The 19,536-nt window shown below is 41.1% G+C and overlaps 1 long non-coding RNA gene across 2 annotated transcripts; it reads left to right on the top strand.

Annotated features, from left to right (window-relative positions):
- The first annotated feature begins 15,675 nt into the window (after positions 1 to 15,675).
- LOC106583387 (uncharacterized) lies at positions 15,676 to 18,548 on the top strand. 2 transcript variants are annotated; one of them, XR_014382254.1, is made up of 7 exons: positions 15,676 to 15,867; positions 16,975 to 17,035; positions 17,123 to 17,173; positions 17,343 to 17,462; positions 17,550 to 18,042; positions 18,144 to 18,183; positions 18,391 to 18,548. It is a non-coding gene; the product is annotated as an uncharacterized LOC106583387 (long non-coding RNA). The 2 variants fall into 2 exon arrangements; XR_014382253.1 differs by lacking the exon at positions 15,676 to 15,867 and adding an exon at positions 16,259 to 16,460.
- Positions 18,549 to 19,536: the final 988 nt, after the last annotated feature.

The raw sequence follows: 19,536 nt of genomic DNA, 5'->3' as shown, positions 1-19,536 counted from the left end.
TGTAACTATGGATTATTTGTAACCAAAACAACATTTGTTGTTGAAGTAGAAGTCCTGGAGTGCATTCTGATGAAGAACAGCAAAGGTAATCAATCCAATGCATATTCTAGTTTCTGGGCAGGAGTTGTAACCAGATTAAATCGGGTACGTTTTTTTATCCGGCCGTGAAAATACTGCTCCCTATCCCAAAGAAGTTAACTTCTATGGGCTACGTGGGACACTAGCGTCGTCGACACAGCCAGTGAAATATCAGGGTGGCATATTCAAAACAACAAAATGTCATAATTCAACTTTCTCAAACATACAACTATTTTACACCATTTTAAAGATACACTTCTCCTTGATGTAACCACATTGTCCGATTTCAAAAAGGCTTTACAGCGAAAGCAAAACATTAGATTATGTTAGGAGAGTACATAGACAAAAATAATCACACAGCCATTTTCCAAGCAAGGACATGTGTCAATAAAACCCAAAACACAGCTAAATGAAGCACTAACCTTTGATGATCTTCATCAGATGACACTCCTAGGACATTATGTTATAAATAAATAAAAATTATAACATAAACATACTTTTGACATGTAGGTGTAATGGAATGTTTTGCCTTATGTGATAGCTTTCGTGGATTTTGACACTCTTATGTAGGTGTCATAACCAGCCATAAAATAACACAATATATGTGTCATGACATTGTTATGACCATATTATAACAGGTTACAACAAGTTTATAACAGGTTACGACAAGTTATGTCAGCTGTTATGACATATTATGACATGGTTATGACCATGCCATATCGTGTTATGATGCTGGGTGTCAAGTAAAGTGTTACCAAACTGGTACTATGGTGATTTACCCATCAACTATAGAAGACGCAACCCTCTCTTTGGCCCTGTACAGTGCAGGGTGAGACAGTGGTACATGTCTTTTATATAATCAGTACTTTCAGTGACAAATTCAGTGACAAATAAGCAGAAAAGTATGACAAACAATGATGCATACAGATATCATGTAGCTTTTTTGACAAGAATAGAACAGGAAATGATTGGTAGGGATTACAAGTAGTTCAATGACCATAAAGCCCAACTTCAATTAATGTTTTATTAAGTACTAGCTTAAATTCAGTGAAATCTCTTTGGTTTCGAAAACACATCACCCCAAAAAAGTGCTGCATGAATCTCCTCAATCATTACTTTTGACTAGGGCCCAAAGTAGTGTACTACTGTATATAGGGAATAGGGTGCCCCTCGGACTCCCAAGTGGCACAGCTGTCTAAGGCAGCGGTCCCCAACCTTTTTTGCACCATGGACCGGTCTCATATAGACAATATACGACCCGAATATTGATTAGGCCTACAAGTTTAGTATAGCTGCTTTTTCGTAACATTTTAGTTTAAGTAGGTCTAACGTGATGATATTCTAAAAACATAAACTGCATATTTTTCCCTAATGACCATATAATAAAAACATTGCAACTCACCATGTCGCTGAATCAGTGGGAGCCATGAGCTTGTTTCCCGGCAACAAGACGAACCCATCTAGGGGTGATGGGAGACAGTGACACACCAAGGGTGTTCCTTATGTCCAGTCTACTGCGTAATTTCGTTTTTGTTGCCGTCATTGAGGAAACCCCCGCTTTGCAGAGATAGGATGTTGGAAATGGAAGCAATGTTTTCAGTGCTTTTGTGACTATCTCAGGATATTCAGCCTTGATTTTAATCCAGTAGATCGACAGAGATGAAGTTATCTCAAACATACTTATAAGGACACCATCATTTGCAACCTCAAGGAGTTGATCTTCTTCCTGCACGGACATGGACGATTCACCTGGGACATTCAAAAATGGGTCGCGGATCCATTCCTTCGCACTTCGTGGGTCTTTGGCAGTTGGGAAGTAACGCTAAACTCCGTTGACAGTGAAGCTAGGTGATCGTGTACCAGCTGGGAGAAAGATGGCCCAGTCTCAGTCTCTCCCAAAATCCCTACTGATGTTTGGAACATTAGATTATGTTAGGAGAGTACATAGACCAAAATAACCACACAGCCATTTTCCAAGCAAGCATATATGTCAATAAAACCCAAAACACAGCTAAATGAAGCACTAACCTTTGATGATCTTCATCAGATGACACTCCTAGGACATTATGTTATACAATACATGTATGTTTTGTTTGATAAAGTTCATATTTATATCCAAAAACAGCATTTTACATTGGCGCGTGATGTTCAGAAAATGTATTCCCACCAAAACTCCCGGTGAATGTGCACATCAATTTACAAAAATACTCATCATAAACGTTGACAAAATACATAACAATTATTTTAAGAATTATAGATACAGTACTCCTTTATGCAACCGATGTGTCAGATTTGAAAATAGCTTTTCGGCGAAAGCACATTTTTCAATATTCTGAGTACATAGCTCGCCATCAAAGCAAGCTATACAGACACCCGCCAAGTTCGGGGCAACCTAAACTCAGAATTAGTATTAGAAATATTGTATTACCCTTGCTGATTTTCGTCAGAATGCACTCCCAGGACTGCTACTTCCACAAGAAATTTTGTTTTTGTTTGAAATAATTCATAGTTATGTCCAAATACCTCCGTTTTGTTCGTGCGTTCAGGTCACTATCCAAGGGTAATGCGCGAGCGCATTTCGAGACACAAAAAGTCAAAATGTTACATTACCGTACTTAGAAGCATGTCAAACGCTGTTTAAAAAAAAATGTATGGTATTTGCGCTAATATTCCAACCGGACAATAGTGTATTCATTCAAGGAGAAAAATAAAAAAATGGCATGCTCGCGGGAACGGGCATATCCAATCTCTTTGTCCTCAGGCAGACCACTCAGTAACTGAGCTCCTAAACTCTGCCCAGAGACAGGAGAAGGCTCAATCCACTTTCTGAAGGCTTTAGACAGTGCAACGTAACAGCACAGATCTGTAGTTTCGAAAGGGACTAGAAAGAACTACATTTCTCAGATCCCACACTTCCTGGTTGACTTTTTCTCAGGTTTTTGCCTGCCAGACACCATTCAAACAGTTTTAGAAACTTCAGAGTGTTTTCTATCCAAATCTACTAATAATATGCATATTCTCATTTCTGGGCAAGGGTAGTAACCAGTTTAAATCGGGTACGTTTTTTCATCCGGCCATGAAAATACTGCCCCCTATACACATCAGGTTAACCCGGGTAGTGAAACCAGACAGGCATCCAGTCATGGCAGCATCCCCATCCGTGCATACGCCAACAGAGAATGACCAATCCAACTTTCCTGACATGTAATCATCCAAAGACTTCAATAGTTCTGTGGCCGTTGTGTTAGTCAGCAGGGACAGCGCACACAACATATCCTCATGCACATCATCCTGAAATATATATCACACATAAACAAGCAGTATTGCCTTATTGTCGACATCGGTAGATTCGTCAACCTGGAATGCATACCACAGTGACTCGTTAAGCCTCTCTAATAATTGTGCCTCAACGTCCTCCACTATTTCATCAACTCGCCTAGTGGTGGTGGTAGCCCGAAAGAGGAACCTGTGCTATCTTTTTAGCTGCAGCCTCTCCTAAGAGTTCACGGCAAATGTCCGTAGCAGCAGGTAGAATCAACTCCTCGCCAATAGTGAAAGGCTTCTTGGCCTTAGCAATACGGCTAGCCACTAAGTATGACACTCTCAGTGCAGCCACGTTTGTTGATGCGGTGGCTTTCAAGACTTGCTTCTGTCCTTCTTGTTCACGTTTTCTTCACTCAAAGAATTCAACAGGTTTGTCTTTAAGTGCAGGGTGCTTTGATTTGATGCGCCGAAGCAGTTTTGAAGGCTTCATTGCCTTGTTAGATAGCCTATCATCACATACTACACACAGGGGGCTTGGAGCATGCGAGTCACCTGTCGCAATAAAACCATTTTCTAGGTAGGACTCATCATATTTTCTATTGAATGAGGCTTTCTCTTTTTTGCAGTCTTGGCCTCTGTACAAAGTTGGCGGGCAACACAGCTCACGCAGACCGTGATGAATTTGCGGCACGAGCGTTACTCAAGTTCAAAATCTGTAGCGAACGTGCGGCCCGGTGGTTGGGGACCGCTGGTCTAAGGCACTCTGTGCTAGAGGCGTCACTACAGACCCTGGTTCGATTCCAGGCTGTATCACAACCGGCCGTGATTGGGAGTCCCATAGGGCGGCGCATAATTGGCCCAGCGTCGTCTGGGTTAGGGTTTGGCCGGGGTACATAGCCACATGCAGTTTTCTTATGGCTGCTTGATTGGGTCCCACGGTTGTCTGCGTGACAGGTGTCTGAAGTATAATATTATATGTCTTGTCCTACTGACTGTGTTTCTACTGACTGTGTTTCTACTGACTTGTACTACTCCCTGTGTTTCTACTGGCTGTGTTTCTACTGTCTTGTCCTACTGACTGTTTCTACTGACTGTGTTTCTGCTGTCTTGTCCTACTGACTGTTTCTATTGACTGTGTTTCTGCTGTCTGTGTTTCTACTGTCTGTCTTTCTTGTCACGACTTCCTCCGAAGTAGGTCCCTCTCCTTGTTCGGGCGACGTTCGGCGGTCGACGTCACCGGTCTTCTAGCCATCGCCGATCCACCTTTCATTTTCCATTTGTTTTGTCTTGTCTTCCCACACACCTGGTTTCAATCCCATTAATTACATGTTGTGTATTTAACCCTCTGTTCCCCCCATGTCCTTGTCCGGTATTGTTTTTTGTAAATGCTTGTGCACGTTATGCCTGGTGTGCGTCGGGTTTTGTACCCATTCATTGATTGTTCTGTTTTCCGGTGGTTTTTTATTATTAAACTGCGCCGTTGGAAACAGTTTTTGCTCTCCTGCGTCTGACTTCTCTGCCGCTAGAACGCACCCCTTACTCTTCTACTGTCTGTGTTTATATTAAAGTGTCTTGTTCTACTGACTGTGTTGTAAGGCTGGGTGAATCCTGTTGCTCTGCTGTGCTGACGGGCCAGAGAAATGCCAAAACCAGTTGAGGAAGATTACATTGTCTATGTGTGTGTCTGATATTTTAATTGCTCAACAATAAGCACATGTCACACACACACAAAAAGGTGGCTGCAGTCAAAGTGACACACATTTTCAACACCAATCCCTGGGATTTGGGAATAACCAATACTTTCCTGACATTCTTAAGCCAAAACTCCCTGGATCATTTGAACAAGCAGTCCCATGCACAGAAACTGGAATAATGAGCAACATACCAGCTTGAACTAAGGACCTAGTGAGCAAACTAGGAGGACTCACCAATGTACCAAAGGTAGCAGACTTCAGGGCTTTAGCAATATCTATACTGATAGATATAGTCACGTTGGCCTTCAAGACCCTGAACCCCTATTGAGCAATGCAGACATTCTGTGCCATGTGTTTGCAGATGAGGCATTTACTGTGCACGATGTCATCAAGGAAGGCCTGAAGAGACAGATGATGAACATGCATGATGTGGCCAAGATTAAGAGTGACATCAAGCACGGGGAACGCAAACTTAGTTTTGCTCTGACGCAACTGAAGAACTCCATGCTGGTAGATGGTCACAAGAGCACTCCTTCTCTCAAGAGCTGGATCAACAGAGCGGCCTTCCATGTCCAGATGCCTATCCACATGGCTCGAAGCTTCTCTCTGTAACCAGTGCCTGTAATCTGGTTCAGGTTATTAATCAATCTACCAGGGTGTTTACAAACACTACAGGAACAAGATCATCCACATGTATCAATCACTATTTTACTAATGCTGTAGAACTTTGTTCTAAAGCTGTCTCCATACCCATCCAAAAGCTGGGCCTAAAATAGTGTATAACAGATCATACAAAATATGTTGCTGTGACTCTTATGTGGAAGATGTTAAAAACATTTGTTGGTCTGATGTGATTAATAAGGAGCATCCAGACGCTGCACTTGATGAATTTATGAAATTGCTTCTTCCAGTTATTGATAAACATGAACCTTTTTAGAAACTGACTGTTAGAACTGTTAAGGCTCCATGGATTGATGAGGAATTGAAAAACTGTATGGTTGAAAGAGATGGGGCAAAAGGAGTGGCTAATAACTCTGGCTGCACATCTGACTGGCTGACTTACTGCAAATTGAGAAATGATGTGACAAAACTCAACAACAAAAAAGAAGAAGCTGTATTATGAAGTCAAAATCAATGATATAAAGAATGATGGGAAAAAAAACTTTGGAGTACTTTAAATGAATTGATGGCAGAAAGACAAATTCAACTCGAATCAAATGGCTTATTCATCACAAAACCATTTGATGTGGCCAATTATTTGAACAATTACTTTGTTGGCAAAGTGGGCAAACTTAGGCAGGAAATGCCAGCAATGAACAGCGAGCCATCGTATTCATGCATAAAAAAAACTAGTAATAAAAGAAAAGCATTGCAAGTTTGAATTTTGTTAGTGTGGGAGAGGTGGAAAAATTATTGGTAATGATCAATAATAACAAACCTGGTATTAACAACTTAGATGGAAAGCTACTGAGGATGGCAGCTGACTCTACAGCCACTCCTATCTGTCATATCTTTAATCTGAGCCTAGAGGAAAGTATTTGTCCTCAAGCCTGGTAAAGTGGCCTTTACTGGGTCTAACAGACCTATAAGCTTGCTGCCAGCTCTTAGCAAACTGTTGGAAAGAATTGTGTTTGACCAAATGCAATGCTATTTCTCTGTAAACAAATTAACAACAGACTTTCAGCATGCTTATAGAGAAGGGCACTCAACATGTACTGCACTGACACAAATGACTGATGATTGGTTGAAAGAAATTGATAATAAGAAGATTGTGGGAGCTGTACTTATCACGCCTGCTCCCGCTCCCCCTCTCTGGTGCTCGAGAGCATTATTACGCACACCTGTCACCATCGTTACGCACATCAGCGCTTCATTGGACTTACCTGGACTCCATCACTTATTGATTGCCTCCCCTTAATCTGTCTATTCCTCAGTTTCATCCCCGTGTCAGCATTGATGCTGTTTTGTTTCCCCTGTCCAGACGCTGTCCTTGTTATGTTTCTTGTCAGTTATTTATTATATATTCACTCCCTGTACTTGCTTCTCGTCTCCCAGCGTCTGTCCTCACAGTACTGTTCGATTTCAGTGCAGCCTTTGATATTATTGACATTAAAAACGTATGATATTAAAAACGTATGTTTTGTGGCTTTTCAACCTCTGCCATATCGTGGATTCAGAGAATTATATCTAATAGAACTCCAAGGGTTTTCTTTAATGGAAGCTTCTCTAATGTCAAACATGTAAAGTGTGGTGTACAGCAGGGAAGCTCTCTAGGTCCTCTACTCTTTTCAATTTTTACCAATGACCTGACACTGGCATTAAACAAAGCATGTCTGTCCATGTATGCTGATGAGTCAACCACATACACATCAGCAACCACAGCTAATGAAGTCACTGAAACCCTTAACAAAGAGTTGCAGTCTGTTTTGGAATGGGTGGCCAGTAATAAACTGGTCCTGAACATCTCTAAAGCTAAGAGCATTGTATTTGGTAAAAATCGTTCCCTAAGTTCTAGACCTCAGCTGAACCTGGTAATGAATGGTGTGGCTGTTGAACACGTTGAGGAAACTAAATGACTTGCCGTTACCTTAGATAGTAAACTGTCATGGTCAAAACATATAGATTCAATGGTTGTAAAGATGGGGAGTCTGTCGGTTAAAAAAGAGATGCTCAGCTTTTTTGACACCACGTTCCGAAAAGCAAGTCCTGCAGGTTCTAGTGTTGTCTTATCATGATTATTGTCCAGTCATGTGGTCTAGTGCTGCAAGGAAAGACTGACATTAGTTAAGCTGCAGCTGGCCCAGAACAGAGCGGCACGTCTTGCTCTTTATTGTAATTAGAGGGCTGATATAAATACGTACTATTCATACGAGTCTCTCTTGGCTAAGAGTTGAGTAGAGACTGATTGCGTCACTTCTTATTTTTATAAGAAAATCCCAAATTGTTTGCACACAGCTCTGACACACACACTTACCCCACCAGACTACACTGCCACCAGGTTTCTTTTCACAGTTCCCAAATCCAGAACAAATTCAAGAAAGCATACAGTATGATATAGAGCCATTATTGCATGGAACTCCATTCCATCTCATATTGCAAAAATAAACATCAAACCTGGTTAAAAAAAAACAGATAAAGCAACACCTCATGGCACAACACCTCTCCCCTATTGGACCTAGATAGTTTCTGTGTAGGTATAGATACAGTGAGGGAAAAAGTATTTGATCCCCTGCTGATTTTGTATGTTTGCCCACTGACAAAGGAATGATCAGTCAACAATTTTAATGGTAGGTTTATTTGAACGGTGAGAGACAGAATAACAACAACAAAAAATCCAGAAAAACGCATGTCAAAAATGTTATAAAATGATTTGCATTTTAATGAGGGAAATAAGTATTTGAATGTTGTCCCATTCCTCTTCAATGACTGTGGGAAGTTTCTGGATATTGGCAGGAACTGGAACACACTGTTGTACATGTTGATCCAGAGCATCCCAAACATGCTCAATGAGTGACATGACTGGTGAGGATGCAGGCCATGGAAGAGCTGGGACATTTTCAGCTTCCATGAATTGTGTACCGATCCTTGCAACATGTGGATGTGCATTAACAAGCTGAAACATTAGGTTATGAATGGGACTACATTGAGCCTCAGGATCTCGTCACGGTTTCTCTGTGCATTCAAATTGCCATCAATAAAATGCAATTGCGTTGGTTGTCCGTAGCTTGTACCTGCCCATACCATAATCCCACCGCCACCATGGTGCACTCTGTTCACAACGTTGACATCAGCAAACCGATCGCCCACATGATGCCATACATGCTGTCTGCCATCTGCCAGGTACAGTTGAAACAGGGTTTCATCCGTGAAGAGCACACTTCTCCAGTGTGCCAGTGGCCATCAAAGGTGAGCGTTTGTCCACTGAAGACGGTTACAATGACGAGCACACAGATGAGCTTCCCTGAGATGGTTTCTGACAGTTTTTGCAGAAATTCTTCACTTCTGCAAACCCACAGTATCATCAGCTGTCCGGGTGGCAGGTCTCAGATGATCAAACAGGTGAAGAAGCCGGATGTGGAGGCCATGGGCTGGCATGGTTATATGTGTTCTGCGGTTGTGAGGCCAGTTGAACGTATTGCCAAATTCTCTAAAATGACGTTGGAGGCAGCTTATGGTAGAGAAATTAACATACAATTATCTGGCAACATCTCTGGTGGACATTCCTGCAGACTGCATGCCAATTGCACACTCCCTCAAAACTTGAGACATCTGTGGCATGGTGTTATGTGACAAAACAGATGGATGGATTATCTTGGCAAAGGAGAAATGCTCACTAACAGGGATGTAAACAAATTTGTGCACACAATTTGAGAGAAATAACCTTTTTGTGCATATGGAACATTACTGGGATATTTTATTTCAGCTCATGAAACCAACACCTTACATGTTGCGTATTTTTGTTCAGTGTAAACCTTAAACTATTGTGTCAAATACATGCCTAAACACAGTCCAGGCCCTATCATGTACAGTCCGATGGAAGACATTGGTAAATATTTTTGGAGTGGATCTTTATCAACTTATCCATTTGATTCAAACCCTTGGCCTCATCCACAAGTAATACTAAAGGCATTGGTTGATGATGTTTTAAAATATCCTCAAATTATACAGGTGTGAGAGCATTTCAGGGAGTTCAGGGAAAATCTGTCTGAACTCATCAGTCAGAGAGAATACTTCATACTGTCTTAGAGACTCTAGATCCAAGGCCAGCGATCTACTGTAGCAGTAGCAATATCATTGGTTAGATTATGCATTATATTGTAATGGTATAATTAAGCAATAAAACATGATGGGTTGTGGTATATGGCCTCTATGCCACGGCTAAGGGCTGTTCTTATGCGCAACGCGGAGTGCCTGGATACAGCCTTTACCCGTGGTATATTGGCCATATATCACAAACCCCAGAGGTGCCTTATTGCTATTATAAACTGGTTACCAACGGAATTAGAGCAGTAAAAATAAATGGTTTCGTCATACCCATGGTATACGGTCTGATATACCACGGCTGTCAGACAATCAACATTCAGAGCTTGAACCACCCAGTTTATAATGCATAATGTTAGAAATTATGTTGCACACAGTTATAATTATAGTATGGTAGTAACTATAACATCTTATCAAAACCTACACTAACTATAACATCCATTCAAAACCTACACTCGATCCCTCCGATGTCAACAACTACAGACCAGTATCCCTTCTTTCTTTTCTCTCCAAAACTCTTGAACGTGCCGTCCTTGGCCAGCTCTCCTGCTATCTCTCTCAGAATGACCTTCTTGATCCTAATCAGTCAGGTTTCAAGACTGGGCATTCAACTGAGACTGCTCTTCTCTGTGTCACGGAGGCTCTCCGCACTGCTAAAGCTAACTCTCTCTCCTCTGCTCTCATCCTTCTAGACCTATCTGCTGCCTTTGATACTGTGAACCATCAGATCCTCCTCTCCACCCTCTCCGAGTTGGGCATCTCCGGCGCGGCCCACGCTTGGATTGCGTCCTACCTGACAGGTCGCTCCTACCAGGTGGTGTGGCGAGAATCTGTCTCCGCACCATGCGCTCTCACCACTGGTGTCCCCCAGGGCTCTGTTCTACGCCCTCTCCTATTCTCGCTATACACCAAGTCACTTGGCTCTGTCATATCCTCACATGGTCTCTCCTATCATTGCTATGCAGACGACACACAATTAATCTTCTCCTTTCCCACTTCTAATAACCAGGCGGCGAATCGCATCTCTGCATGTCTGTCAGACGTATCAGTGTGGATGACGGATCACCACCTCAAGCTGAACCTCGGCAAGACGGAGCTGCTCTTCCTCCCGGGGAAGGACTGCCCGTTCCATGATCTCGCCATCACGGTTGACAACTCCCTTGTGTCCTCCTCCCAGAGTGCTAAGAACCTTGGCGTGATCCTGGACAACACCCTGTCGTTCTCCACTAACATCAAGGCGGTGACCCGATCCTGTAGGTTCATGCTCTACAACATTCGCAGAGTACGACCCTGCCTCACACAGGAAGCGGCGCAGGTCCTAATCCAGGCACTTGTCATCTCCCGTCTAGATTACTGCAACTCGCTGTTGGCTGGGCTCCCTGCCTGTGCCATTAAACCCCTACAACTCATCCAGAACGCCGCAGCCCGTCTGGTGTTCAACCTTCCCAAGTTCTCTCACGTCACCCCGCTCCTCCGCTCTCTCCACTGGCTTCCAGTTGAAGCTCGCATCCGCTACAAGACCATGGTGATTGCCTACGGAGCTGTGAAGGGAACTGCACCTCCATACCTTCAGGCTCTGATCAGGCCCTACACCCAAACAAGGGCACTGCGTTCATCCACCTCTGGCCTGCTGGCCCCCCTACCTCTGAGGAAGCACAGTTCCCACTCAGCCCACCCAGTCAAAACTGTTCGCTGCTCTGGCACCCCAATGGTGGAACAAGCTCCCTCACGACGCCAGGACAGCGGAGTCAATCACCACCTTCCGGAGACACCTGAAACCCCACCTCTTTATGGAATACCTAGGATAGGATAAAGTAATCCTTCTAACCCCCCCCCCCCCCTTAAAAGATTTAGATGCACTATTGTAAAGTGGTTGTTCCACTGGATATCATAAGGTGAATGCACCAATTTGTAAGTCGCTCTGGATAAGAGCGTCTGCTAAATGACTTAAATGTAAATGTAAATGTATCAATCTTGTTGTCATCAAACAATCTATGGCCATTATTCTGCAGTAGTCTCATAACATCTTTTTTTTTCAATATAATGCGTACTGTAGCTATAATTATATTTTGTTGATATTATAATTATATTTTACTGTATCATTTATGATAATTTATGTTTATCCCTTTGTCTGAATATTTTTGTGAAAAATAAATACAGACTTTCATTACTGTAAAAATCGTTATTGATAGGATCATTGACTGGGTTAGAATTTTTTTCATTTTTGTATGTACATTTATCTTACATAATACTTTCTGATAAAATAGCAACATGACTGTGACGATCGTCGTCGAAAGGAGTAGACCAAAGCGCAGCGTGGTAAGTGCTCATGATATTTCTTTATTTAACTCAGAACACTAAAACAAAACAATAAACAACGGAAAATTATCGTCACATTCTGCAGGCTAACTGAGCTGTACAAAAACAGGATCCCACAACTGAAAGTGGGAAAAGGGCTGCCTAAGTATGATTCCCAATCAGAGACAACGATAGACAGCTGCCTCTGATTGGAAACCATACTAGGCCAATAAAGAAAAAGACAACATAGAAATATAACACATAGACTGCCCACCCCACACCCTGACCTAACAAAATAGAGAAATAAAACGTCTCTCTCAGGTCAGGGCGTGACAATGACATTACTCTACCTCCATGTGTTCTGGAGCATGTCTATTTTACAGTTAATTGTTTTCATGTTTGACCTAATCTCTTATAACATCCTGACTCTGAGTCTACTCCACTCTGCTGTTCTCTGTTGCGTTCAGCAGGATGCAACATTTTGAAACATTTGTTTTAAATCATTTGGTGTGGACATGTTCAGTCATTATGGTCGGGCCATTGAAACCAACCTGGTCTCAAAACATTTAGTATTATTCTGTATGTAAATCTGGGCACTCAATTTAGTATGATATGTAAAGTTTTGTGTGGTATGTGTTAATTTGTGGATGTCCATCACATCAATTCAAATGATATGTTACGACTTTGCAAAACTTACTATATGTTACGAATTCTCAAAACATATGGTATACATGTCACGATTGTGTATAGGAATGGACCAAAGCGCAGCGTGGGTATCGTCCAACACATTTAAATTTTAATGTGAAACTATGCAAGACAGACAAACTATAAACAAAAACAACAAACCGTGACAAAGAGGTGCTACATGCATAAACTCAGAATAATCTCCCACAAACACAGGTGGGAAAAACAACTTCCTAAATATGATCCCCAATTAGAGACAACGATGACCAGCTGCCTCTAATTGGGGATCATACCAAAACCCCAACATAGAAAAAAAGAACTAGAACATAACATAGAAAAATAAACTAGATAAACCCCCTAGTCACGTCCTGACCATCTCTACCATAGAAAATAAGACTACTCTATGGTCAGGACGTGACAATACAGTACCAATCAAAAGTTTGGACACACCTACTCATTCAAGAGTTTTTCTTTATTCTTCACTATTATTCTACAATTTAGAAAATTGTAAAAAAAAAAATACTAAAAATTGAATGAGTAGGTGTGTCCAAACTGTTAACAGGTGCTATATGTTATGAATTCTAGCTAGGTGGCTAGATTGGTAGGCAGGCTGACCAGACCTGCCTATATACCTGGCCAGCCGGACCGACCTGGCTTATGTTAGCTAGCTGGCTAATGTTAGCTTGGCTAGGTTTTAGGATTAAGGTTAGGTTTAAAGTTAACCCCTTAAGGTTAGCGTTAGAGGAAGGGTTAGCTAAAAGGGTTAGGAGAAGGGTTAACTAACATGCTAAGTAGCTAAAATGTAGTAAGCAGTTGAAAAGTTGCTAATTAGTCAAAATGATCAAACTCACAACCTTTTGTGTTATACGTCCACCCATCCACCCCAAACAACCACCCTGTTTTAGTTTTTGACTTAAGCAACCACCTGTCTTATGTAACCATACCAAAAGTATCATATCACACTAATTTGAGTGTCCCTGATTTACATTTACTATGTTATGTCTAGTCTATGAGACCAGACCAGTTGGAACAGCCTGCTGGAGGATCTGAGGGCCTCAGAGACAGTAAACATTTTTAAGATGTCATCAGTCTCTCATCAGTCTCTCTGGTTTCACTGTTGTTTTAATGCCCTGTTATGATTTTAATATGTTCAGTTTCATTTTACCATTTTAATTTGGTCTAGATCAGGTATTCCCAAACTGGGGTATGCCGTCGGGGGTAGGCCAAATAAAATGTGATTCACATTTTTTTTTTAAATAAAAATCTTCACATTTTCAAACAGTCCATTTATATTTTCCAATGGGGCTATACATTTGGGTGAGGTTTTTTTGTCGCCTGAGTAGCCTCAGTTCACTGACAAAAATAAAATGTAACCATCTAGTGTTCAGCGAAATAACAACACAATGTCAAATACAGGTAGCCTAGTCAAATAATTAACATCCACTCAAATGAACTGTTACTCTCTCGCAGGAATTCCACTAACTGTCCGTATGTAGCCAAACGTAGCTGCTGCTCATGTTGGTATCTGTACTGACAGGCACAAAAACCATGACAGGGAAACATAGTGGATTGGTAACGGGTGACATAGTGGATTGGTAACGAGCGTGCAAGCAGTTGCTCCCGACACCACTTGGGTACATTGCAGCATCCACCGAGAGGCTCTTGCTGCCAAGGGAATGCCTGACAGCTTGAAAGAGATTTTGGACACTACAGTGAAAACGATTAACTTTGTTAAAGCAAGGCCCCTGAACTCTTGTGTATTTTCTGCACTATGCAATGATATGGGCAGTGACCATGTAACACTTTTACAACATACACTGGTTATCAAGGGGCAAAGTACTGACATGTTTTTTGAATTGAGAGACGAGCTTAGTGTTTTCTTTACTGACCATCATTTTCACTTGTCTGACCGCCTGCACGATGACGAGTTTCTCACATGACTGGCCTATCTGGGTGATGTTTTTTCTCATCTGAATGATCTGAATCTAGGAGTCCAGGGACTCTCCGCAACTATATTCAATGTGCGGGACAAAATTGAGGCTATGGATAAGAAGTTGGAGCTCTTCTCTATCTGCATTAACAAGGACAACACACAGGTCTTTCCATCATTGTATGATTTTTTGTGTGCAAATTTACTCAAGCTTACGGACAATGTCAAATGTGATAAGAGCGAAGCACCAAAGTGAGTTGGGTGTGCAATTACGCAGGTACTTTCCCGAAACGGACGACACAAACTACTGGATTCATTATCCCTTTCATGCCCTGTCTCCAGTCCACTTACCAATATCTGAACAAGAGAGCTTCATCGAAATTGGAACAGGCGGTTATGTGAAAATGTTATTTAATCAGAAGCCACTGACAGATTTCTGGATTGGGCTGCACTCAGAGTATCCTGCCTTGGCAAATCGCGCTGTTAAGAAACTGATACCCTTTGCAACCACGTACCTATGTGAGAGTGGATTCTCGGCCCTCACTAGCATGAAAACTAAATACAGGCACAGACTGTGTGTAGAAAATTATTTAAGACTGAGACTCTCTCAAAGTACAACCCAACATTGTAGAGTTATTTGCATCCTTTCAAGCATATCCTTCTCATTAACCTGTGGTGATTTATTCACAATTTTCGATAAACAAATAAGGTTTTATATGTAAGATGGTTAAATAAAGAGCAAAATTATTGATTATTATTATATTATTATTTGTGCCCTGGTCCTATAAGAGCTCTTTGTCACTTCCCACGACCCACGTTGTGACAAAAACTCACACTCAAAATATATATATATATTTTTTTTTCTCAAGTCGGGCACCATTTTAATCTGGATAATCTCCTTTTTCTAATGACATAAAGTTGGGCTGCGTACTCTGCTGTCATCAATCGGTAGACTAGAAATAGACATTCTTCATTAAGCAGACATAAGGAGAAGCCCTGACTGCAGTGTGCAGTTCGGGGCCGAGCTCAATGTGGGCCGAACCCTTCCCGTCTCATTCAAGGCCACCCAAATTGAGGTTCACATCGAAGGTATCAACGTCAACGAAAGCAAATCTTAATCGAACCTAACCTACATGGATACAAATTTAAACCATGGAAGTAAGTGAGACTGTCATTATGCACTTTGTAATATTCATGTTATACCAGTGCAGTGGTATATTTTTATATAACCAACTACCACACCGATGTTAGCATAGCATTAATTAGCACGTGAGCTAGCTAATTAGCAATAGCACCCTTTTGCACGTGAGCTAGCTAATTGCTTAGAATGAGGGAATCTTATTTGGACAAATTTGCCTACTTGAGCAGTAAGCCTAGGTTTACATGTACAGTTGTAATCAATTTTATATTGGATTTTCTATGTTTCTTCAATGTATGCCTTGTTGTGTATGGCTGGCTCTAAATGTGTATCGTTAATGCCGACGGCCATTCCCTAAATTGCACATAGCGAGTCTACACAGCCTACACATAGCATATACAATAATGAAATTAAATGCCTATTGCTTATTTTATGTCTATACTTATTTTCTTTGATGTATAGAAACACGTTAGTGTGTTATTGGAGGGCGAGAGTCCCAAAATGTAAAAATGTGGCAGCAGTCAACTTCATCACTGCCCCTTCTGCACATGTAAGGCTGAACAATATATGGTCAACAACCACATCAAAGGTCATGCTTCAGTGGGGCACAGAGGTACTAATTCTTTCTTTGTTGATTGAATATATTTGACGTTCACATTTTTTGATTTGCCCTATTTTTTTCAGTTACATCAGTGTATTTAATTTAATTGTATAACTTGTTACTTTACTGTTATTCCTCTCTTTCACAAGCTAGGGAGATTTTCATTCTAGATCCCCTCCATGGCACTGGCTGGAGAGATGAAAATCACACCCAACAATTCCGTTTTTTTATTTTTTTTTAATCTATGGCTCTTTTATTTAAAGGAAAATTAACTATGTAAAATGTCTATGTGCTTACATACATGTATGATGCGTAACTTCCCATTCGGTGCATTAAACAGATGGAAACAGAACCATAGATATTTGCTCCACTGATAATGTTCTCTTTGAACCCATTATGACCCCCCCCCCCCCAAAAAAAAAATGTGAGTTCGAGTCAACTGTGTTCAAAACTGTTATGCATGCTCGAGTATAAAAAGCTGTTGAATTGTATTTTTTCTTTACTTTCACATACACTGTGTTCACAGAAACAGTGCTCAGATCTTGTCCCCTAGACCTTGGAGGACTTTTGGTGTGGATGATGTTCAGGTTAGATATTTCTTTAAATGATTCCACTGAACTGTACCATTTGATTGTCATTCCTTTATAGAAAATTGTACCTTGTTCACACCACAGGGCCTACCAAAGCCAGGTTTCTCAAACAACTGTGGGGTGTTTGTTTTGATGGTAAGATGCTGGTTGTTCAGTATATTCTAATTAGTCCTATTTTCTGTTATACCATATGATTATTATTATTATTATTTCTGTGCTGGCAGCATGCAAAGCACACAATTGTTATTGCTCATACTTTTCTTGTTTATTATTCTTGACACTTTTTGGGACCTATTTCATACAGTTTTTACATTGCATACACAATTCATACATCAAACTCCTGCAGTGCTGGATGCTGATGTGACATGCTGTGACTTCTTGGCGGGGGATGTTTTCGACATACTGAAATATATTCCTGGGGGAGGTGGTATTATTATTATTTACCATTATCATTATTATTGTTGTTATCATAACTATCAAACTTAACAACCTACTCTTTCTTAACTTACAGCACGCTCTGTAAATTGCAATGGAAGCAGTGTGATTTCACTGAGGTATGTATAAATTATGAAATTCTCATCACTAGTGGATATAAGGTTTTTTGGGATACCCATCCGATTGTGTGATTTTCTTTCTTTTCAAAGGAAAACATGCAGCAAATTAGACGATGGTGGTGCCTAGTTCTCCTGCAGAACTTTTCCATGCCATAAGTCTTTTCATTTGCATCCTTAAAATCACTTGTTTCACTCTAGCCAGTTTCACTTTCATATTGAATGTATGTCATTCACTCACTAAGGTCTGAAGAAGAGAGGTTGAAAGATGGATAAAGGCGTCGAAAACAAAACACACTACAGCTAGGTGTCATATGATGAGTGGTATGGTCTTAAACCAATGTTTAAAGACTTAACCTCCCCCCTTCTCCAATATATTTCAGGATGATGTAGAAGATGTCCCCCCCAAGAAGACACAGCATGTCACATCAGCATCCAGCTCTGCAGGATCAGGTACTGTATAGGCTATTAGCTAAAGTAAGGTGCATTCTTGTACACACATCCCTAGAGGTTCCCTTACATTACTTAATGACCACCATCTGTTTTCTTTCTAGACGATACTGAAAACAAAATACACAGCGAGCTGTGAACTGGGTATGTAGTCTACTGTGTGTAAAGCTGAAGGCTTGATGCATGGCAAGATATAATAGTTGTGATGACTTGTTGAGTAGTTATAGATATCACTGAAATTAGTAATAGTGGCTTTTGTTTGCATGGTGGTATTGTGAAATTGGGGTGTAATTTGACTTGATCATCCAATGAGGGACTACTCTTAATATGCATTCTTCATTTTTCTTCAAGGAAGCAGATGTTCTTCTAAGGGACACCCTAGAGGCAGCCAGGTGGTGTGAACAGCAGGAGTGAAGCCATTTTTGAGGAGTGGTCAAACATTGTTTTTGTCTGCTGTGTTAATTATTTGTGTTGTTTAGTAAAGATGATGTAGAAGTCAGCCGAGTCTCTGATCTCTTTACTGGAACTGGTATAACTTAATGTACAAAGGACATTCAGCTTGTTAGTATGTCTATATGGCAGTCTGTCTCCATTCTCATGAGGAAAGTAAATAGCATTATAAATCAGGATAGACAGTAACTGTGTATATATATATATATATATATATATATATATATATATATATATATATATATATATATGCTCAATTAAATGATGTTATAACTTTGTAATTATATTAACACAATTTTAACAGTATATGACATACATAACAAGTCTGTTGTTCACTGCAATAATATCAGTAGATTGTCTCAAATATAGCATGAAGCAAAAAGTGTTACAACACATCTGCTGGTACTTTATATAATATTTCTTACGATCTTCAAAAATGAAATACGTTTGTAATTCAATGTGTGTGTTTGTATTCAGTGTGTGACTGTCAAACATCAGCTGGACCAAAAAAAGTGGGCGGGATCAAACGTGGGCGGAGTCAAAAGTTTGACTACGCCTACATTAAACCCAGCCCGAATTGCACACTGCAGTCAGGGGTACTTGGAACAGCACACTGCAGTCAGGAGTACTTGGAACAGCACACTGCAGTCAGGGGAACTTGGAACAGCACACTGCAGTCAGGGGAACTTGGAACAGCACAATGCAGTCAGGGGTACTTGGAACAGCACACTGCAGTCAGGAGTACTTGGAACAGCACACTGCAGTCAGGAGTACTTGGAACAGCACACTGCAGTCAGGGGAACTTGGAACAGCACACTGCAGTCAGGGGAACTTGGAACAGCACAATGCAGTCAGGGGTACTTGGAACAGCACACTGCAGTCAGGAGTACTTGGAACAGCACACTGCAGTCAGGGGTACTTGGAACAGCACACTGCAGTCAGGGGTACTTGGAACAGCACAATGCAGTCAGGGGTACTTGGAACAGCACATTGCAACAACAAAAACGGTGGGCGGAGTCAAACGTTTGACTCCGCCCACATTGAGCC

This window comes from Salmo salar, chromosome 22 (assembly GCF_965601325.2).
Source record: "Salmo salar chromosome 22, fSalSal1, whole genome shotgun sequence".
NCBI classification, from domain to species: Eukaryota; Metazoa; Chordata; class Actinopteri; order Salmoniformes; family Salmonidae; genus Salmo; species Salmo salar.
This window is presented reverse-complemented; position numbering and strand designations above follow the sequence as displayed.